The sequence below is a fragment of the Nomascus leucogenys genome, chromosome 10 (genome assembly GCF_006542625.1).
Source record: "Nomascus leucogenys isolate Asia chromosome 10, Asia_NLE_v1, whole genome shotgun sequence".
NCBI lineage: Eukaryota > Metazoa > Chordata > Mammalia > Primates > Hylobatidae > Nomascus > Nomascus leucogenys.
In genome coordinates this window covers 37353957-37361074 of record NC_044390.1, presented here as the reverse complement: position 1 = coordinate 37361074, position 7118 = coordinate 37353957, and the positions used below count along the sequence as shown (strand labels likewise).

Sequence of the window (7118 nt, the reverse complement as noted above, 5' to 3'; positions counted from 1 at the left end):
TTTTTCAGATGGAGTCTCGCTCTGTCACCCAGCCTAGAGTGCAGTGGTGCGGTCTCGGCTCACTGCAACCTCCGCCTCCTGGGTTCAAGAGATTTTCCTGCCTCAGCCTCCTGAGTAGCTGGGACTACAGGTGTGCACCACAACACCCAGCTAATTTTTGTATTTTTGGTTGAGATGGGGTTTTGCCATGTTGGCCAGGCTGGTCTTGAACTCCTGACCTCAGGTGATCCACCCACCTTGGCCTCCCAAAGTGCTGGGATAACAGGCACGAGCCAGCGTGCCTGGCTGAAAACCATATTTTAAAATATTTTAAAATATAATAAACATTTATTAAGTATCAGGCACTATTCTAAGAGCTTTCCAGATATGAACTCACTTAACCCTATGACAGTCTGAGGAGGGTTCTGTAATCAGACCCATTTTACTGACAAGGAAGCTGAGGCATAGCACAGCTAAATGATTTGCCCAAGGGCACAGAATTTGGGTTCAAACTCAGGCAAAATGGTTCTAGAATCTCTATTCTTAACCACTATGCTAAGCTGCCTCTACATTTGCTTTATATTTTTAAAATATTACTCCTACTTCAGCTTATAACTAAAATGACATTATAATTGCCTGTCATATTTTCCCACAGGCAGTAAACCAAGATGCCAAGTGAAAACTTCTCTATAGCATAGGGCAAAAATCCATGAGGCTAAATACTGGTGTTCATGGTCTATGTTAATTTGAAAACCAAAAACCCATAAAACGGCATGTGGGGAGCTTCAAAAGAACTGCTGTCTTGGGAATTCTTACCAGCTTTGAAGACTTCGGGGAGGTGTGGGTCTGTTTTTCCTTCTCTGGATTCTCCTCCCAGCCTCTAATCCAGAGCCTGTATATGTGGGTGAATTTGCACATGCACGCCTGCACACACCCACCCACCAATGGTAAATACCTCTCTGGGATCCTTTCAGGATCCTTGGAGTCAGGGCTCTATACAGGGCTATTTTAAAGTGTGATGGTTCACTGAAAAATGTTGCCAAACAGCAAAGTACCAACCTTTTTGAATCACTAGGTCATATTTTAGAGACTGTGAGTTCTACCTCTGCAGGAACGTGACTTTTTCATGCTGTATTTTCTCAAATAACAGAGAAGAGAATTCCAACCAGTGAGATGAGAATTGCACAAATCCTGCAGCCCATCTCTGCCACAGCTCAAAGTAAGCAACTTTTACTGCTGTATTCTTAAATAGTCCCAAGGATCAAATCATGTCTCTGCTAAAACATCGTTAGGCCTAACTTCCTCACCAAGAATGTGGACTTTGGTCCAACTGCCAGGTTAAGAGGGCGTTTCTTGAAAACTTTGGTTTCTTTGTAGGCACAGTATGTGCTCATTAGATATAAAAGCTGATGGATTAACTAATTCCTTTAGCCTTTCCAAAATAGAGGTTTCATGGAACTATCTAGGCCCATAACAAATGTTTCTGTGATGAAACAAACTCAGGAAACTGTACATTTTCTGTTTCCCTTAAAGCTTCACAGAATGCATCATCTCATTAAAATCTCCAGAAACCCTACAAAGAAGAAACCTTACCTGGTATTCCCCAAACTGAGATTTGATAGATTTCTACTGATTTGTAAAAGAGACTCTTATTCTGAGAATTTCTCATGGCTCTTAAAAAGAAGTCACCTTCTCATTGTATAGACTTAGACACACAATTTGTACTTTTTTTGGATTGTTGGGTAAGTAATGACCCAGACCATTGAAGAAAATGAGGAAACTGTGCACACAGACTGATGTCTTATGTGACCAACATGCATAGAAGAAATGGAAGCTTCCCCCTATCTTTCCAGCGTTCAAAAATCCTACTGCTGAATTCACCTCCAATTCCATGAAACAATATAGAATATCCTCCATAAAGACCCCAGGTTATAATGTTTACAATCTATTCTGTACTCCTTTTCTCTAGTAATTGATGACTGCTATTATTAATGAAGACATTACAAGGAATAAAAGGGCTTGCCTGCCACTTCTCACCACAAAACTGTGTGGCATCAAACAGAACGAAATCCTTCTGACATTGACAGCTGGAGAAAACCTTGTCACCACAGTGACAGTGTCAAGTATGGTGTGACATCTCTGTGTGTGTTTCCTTTGCACCTAATAACTTCGTTGCCAATACAGACCAAAATAATGAAAGAAAACCTGCTTTTGCCAGCCCAAAGGATTAACTGTACTGTTGAGAAAACTGCAGGAATATTTGACATGAGATCACAATTTTTAATTCTTTTCCCCCCAGGATTCTGCATGAAGTATTTTTCTATGAAGGATTTAAATAGAATTACTTTTCCTCACATTGGTCATGGAGAGAATTAAGACATTAACTGTTGATCCAATTTATACCGCCATTTGATCCCATAAGTGCTATACAGGACTCGGTTACTCATGGAAAATAGTTCCTGCCAGATCAAACACTCTCAGGGCCAAAGTCACAAGATTCTGACTTTACATGCTCTGTTCTGCCTCCTTTCATTTTGCCTCTTGGATTGTCATGAACTTCCTGAGCAAGGAGGCCATCCACCATGCAGTGTAATGTCTTGCTAAGAGAAATTAGTATTCAGTCTGCTCAGGTTCCAGCAAGGATTTTCTTCATGAAGATCTTCAAGTGGAATCGAGGTAGGAACTGTTATCCTTTTCAGTCCTTGTCCTTTTCATTCACACCTTGGAACAAAAACAAAGCTGAACTCTGTAGAGGGGAAAATTGATACCACATGGTTTCTGGTGTATCTGCCACTTTTGGCTCTGCTTTGGAAAAGGGTGTGTGTGTGTCATGCACACATGTCTATTTCATCCTCATATCTGACAAATACCTTTGGGAATTGCTTTGTGGACTATTTGGTTGTTGCTGCAGGTTACAAATTTCTAGAGGGCTGGGAGAGGTCTTTAAATCTCATAGGCATTGGATCATGTGTCCTCTAGTGGCCATGAACACCAGAAGTTTTAGATAAAAGGTTTCATTTTCAGGTAAGTATGAGGAATACTTTATTTTCAGCCCTCTTTTAAGAGGCATAAAATCTTTTAGTGCTGAAAACACTTGTACTACCTATAATAAAGAATTATGTTTAACTTTCAGTCAGTGTGTTCCTAATTTGACTATGGAATTCAAAGTTCTTGTAAGAGTCCACAGACCAGGTAAGACTTAAAGTTTTGCCAACATTCAAAACCTCTGAAAAATAACCCATTACTGGGCAGCTAGGTGATCTCCCTCCTAATTTATCTGGCTCTATTTTCTTTTCTCTACCATCACCAATAGCATCTTTCTAATCCCTCACTCGGATCTTCTCATTCCTCCATTCATTAGAATACCAGTTCATTTCTTCAATAAACATGCCAAATAGGAGTGGCTCTAACAAGACGGGAAGTTTTTTCTGATGTGACAGTCTGTGTATTTGCAGTCCAGGACCTGAATGGTGCCAGCAAGAGGACAGAGGCTCCAGGTTCCTTTTGTTTTAGTGCTCTGCCATGTGTAGGGTGTTTCCCATCCAAATGTTCCAGGATGTCTTACCACTATGTCTGTATTCCAGGCAATGGGAAGGAGGGAAGGGGAAGGGGAGAGAATTTTCCTTCCTTGCAAGAGCATCATCTACAAGTTGTGTTTCTGCTCACACCCCAGTGACAGAGCTTTATTGCTTGATCACAGCTACCTGCAAACGAGGCTAGCAGATGTTTTTGTCAGTCTGGTAGCCTTTGTCACACTACAATTTCTGTGTTAGAGGAGAGAGAGAGAACATATATTAGGGAATAGCTAAACATCTCTGCTACACCTATGACCTTCCATTTGGCTCTTACAATGAGTTTGTGAAGTGAGAATTTTTATCCCAAGTTTTCCACTGAGAAAAATAAAGCTCATAAAGCTGAAATAATTTAATATTGTCACCATATTAAGAATGATTAAGGATGTGAAGTTTTATCTGCTTCCAAGCTAACAAGGGAGCCGCCACAATTGCATGGATTCTTGCAGAAGACACAGATTCCTGAGTCAGACACAGAGGACTTCATCACTCATGGCACAGCAAGCAGCATCAGCTCCAATATTCATGTTGGTTCTTCTTGTCCTCCAAATCCTATGGGGCATTAGGGGGTGGCCAAGGTAGATGCTGCACACGCAGTCGGTTTGCACCGAAGGTGAAAAACCCCGAGCTTAGGAAACTACAAGCTTTTAAAGAGGCTATAAGGAAACCTGCCCAACCTTTTCCTTAGAAGGAAATCTTTTTTTTTAGCATCCCAGTAAAGAAACAAATCTCTCTGCTTGAGAGAGACACACTACCTCTAACCTTCAAGAAGTTCACCATACAAATATTCTCGGAAGGCAGTCCCAATAAAAGTCTCTTTGTTGACAAGACTTGCAGAAACATGAGAGACCCATGGACATTTTTTTCCCCAACACACAGATAGTCTTGCTATTTTCATTACAATAAAGGTACTTCAAGAAATCTCCCACGTACACTGACCATGCCTCCAACATCAGGGCAGTTCTCACTTTTTATTGTAATTGTTCACACCTCTGGATCTCCATATTGGAATATCACTTCCTTAAAGGCAGGGGCTATGGCTTTTGCTTTTATATCTCTAGCACCTAACGCATTACTTAGAATATGGAACATGTTCAACAACTATTTTGAATGAAGTATATTAGAATAAGATTTACTTAAGGGATAGAACAAATCAGCAAGCATTACATGTTATTGAATCCACTTGAGGTTCTCTGTATGGATCCTAGGGTAGGTGGCTAAGTTTTATGATTCAGGCCTCAAATACCACTCCCCTGACCACTGTATTTAAAACATCATTCTAGATAAGTCTAATGATAAGCACTTGTTACTACCTGATATTATTCTGCTTGTTTATTCAGGTATCTGACTCCCCTTCTAGAATAGAAACCCATGACTTCAAGGACTTGCCTATCTAGTTCATGACTATATTTCTATACTCTAAAATAGTGTCGGGCCTAAAGTAGAAGTTTCATAAGTATTTTTGAATGAATCAGTGAATGAGTAAATTCAGCAAACATTCACTAAGTTTATACCATCTGCTAGGAACAAAATGTTTTACCGTGTCACAGTGGCCCACAAAGAATATTGTTACTTTGGACAACAGAAATAATTCCATATCTGGGTCAAGTTGAGTGGCAGCATCATTTTTGTTGGGGCAATGAACTTCCATTCCTTACTACAGACATTCTGCTGCTGGCTTGAGCTGGGTCCTGAACACTGTCCTTTCCTGATCTTGCTGGCGAAGGCATCCTGTGCCAGCAGGCAGCTTCATTGCCTTCCTCTCCTCTCCGAGCCCCTACGTAGCCATCCTGCTTATCAGGTACCCACAGTTCTGGTCAGGTAGCCTCAGGGAGCCCATCTGATTGGTTCTGTGGGTCCCCACACCTCCAAGGACCCCATGCCCTTCATATGATGCTTAACCATTTGTTTATCCTCATTCTCACCTGGGCAGCAGGTAGCTATCAGACCCTCTCTCACCTTTCCTTTACTCTTCTTCTACCTCTATTTGATCTCCTGTAGCAGCCTTGCCCATGAAGTCTTTCCTGTGGCTCCACTGAGAAATTCCAGTATGTATTCCAATACTGCTGTGAAACGAAGTAATCTGATTCAGGTGAGTCCATTTATCTTGCAAGGTGTATCAATACTCATTTTATTCATTATTTACCCATTTCCAAAAATGATGTGAAGTGGGAAAATGTCCATGTTGAACAACAAAAATAGTAAAATCCCTTTGGGGGGAAGATCATTATAGTTTGTTTAAATGCTGACAAATATTGATATCAATGGTGAACGTAGAAGTGGGGCATGAGGGAAATTACCAGAGGGAAATGACTAGGATATTTTTCAAGCCATCACTGATTCAAAATGAATTATGAGAGTAGAGCTTTGCATGGAAAATTGAAGGCCTAATACTAAAAATAATTATTAAGCATTTTCTTACTTTTATAGATGAAGAAATTACCTCAGAGAAGTCAAATAATTTACCCAGAGTCACAAAATAAGCAAATGATGGAATATTCAAATCCAGGTCTTCTGACTCTACCTCTATTGCATTGTCTGCCTTAGAGGTTTCCGAAGTATTGATAAGATGGAGGCTGGAAGAGCTTGAAACAAACCATATAAAGCCAGGTCTGAGCTGCAAAAGCAGAGGCCCAAGGAACAGCACAGACCCTGACTGGTGGGGTATCTGTGTATTTTAAATAACAAATACAACAAAGATTCAAGGTTCAGCATGTACCCAGATGTTTCCATTATTGATATATATATGCCAATTTAAAATATTTAAATGGAAAACAGTTTGTGTCCACTTTATTTTAGAACTATGCCAGTTACAGGAATCACCCCAGTATCAGTTATGTCTCACTCATGTCAAAGAACCAGGGTCAGAAGAAAAAAATCTCCAGCAAAGATCCTTGCAATTCAGGAACACTCTTTCCTCTGAACATGCTATGAACTAGAGTTAAAAGAAAGCATTTTTTAAAAGATATATGATTTATTCGTTCCTCATGATAAACATATCAAAACGTCACATTGTACTCCATAAATATATGCAATTATTTGGTTAACTGAAAATAAAATAAAATTTAAAAAGAAATAGAATGAACCTGAGTTAAACCCTGAGCTAAACGACTTTTTAACAAAATTCAATGGATTTAGTTTGGGTTCATGTTTGCCTATGTCATGAATAGAGTGTTATTTATGACAACATCCAGAAGAACAGATCTCAGGGGTTGGCTTTATTACAGTATGTTAGTTTAAATTAATTTGCCACTATTCCCTACAGTTATTCTTTAGTCTTCCTCTGAGGATTTTCACACACACACACACACACACACACACACACACACACACCCCTCCTTCCAGAAATGTAAGAAATATCTTTACCCTCATCCTATCCTATCTTTTAGATGCCAACTTCTAGCTTTGCAAGTAGGAAGGATTAAAACATGAGAAAGAAAAATAGGCCTAACTTGTCATGAAAGTAAAATATACGGTCAAAGCCCATACCAAATGATAATGCCTGTATTTTTCCAGATTTGAAGTTCCTCTTTTTTGCTCTTAAGTGGGTTGAGAGATTGTGATAGG

General features: G+C 39.8%; 1 long non-coding RNA gene across 1 annotated transcript in view; it reads left to right on the top strand.

Moving 5' to 3' along the window:
* Positions 1-2502: 2502 nt before the first annotated feature.
* LOC105738343 overlaps positions 2503-7118 on the top strand; it is a 38632-nt gene continuing 34016 nt past the window's right edge. The window contains exons 1-2 of the long non-coding RNA XR_001114128.1: positions 2503-2655; positions 5553-5665. This is a non-coding gene — a long non-coding RNA (uncharacterized LOC105738343). The remainder of the gene's footprint in view (positions 2656-5552; positions 5666-7118) is intronic.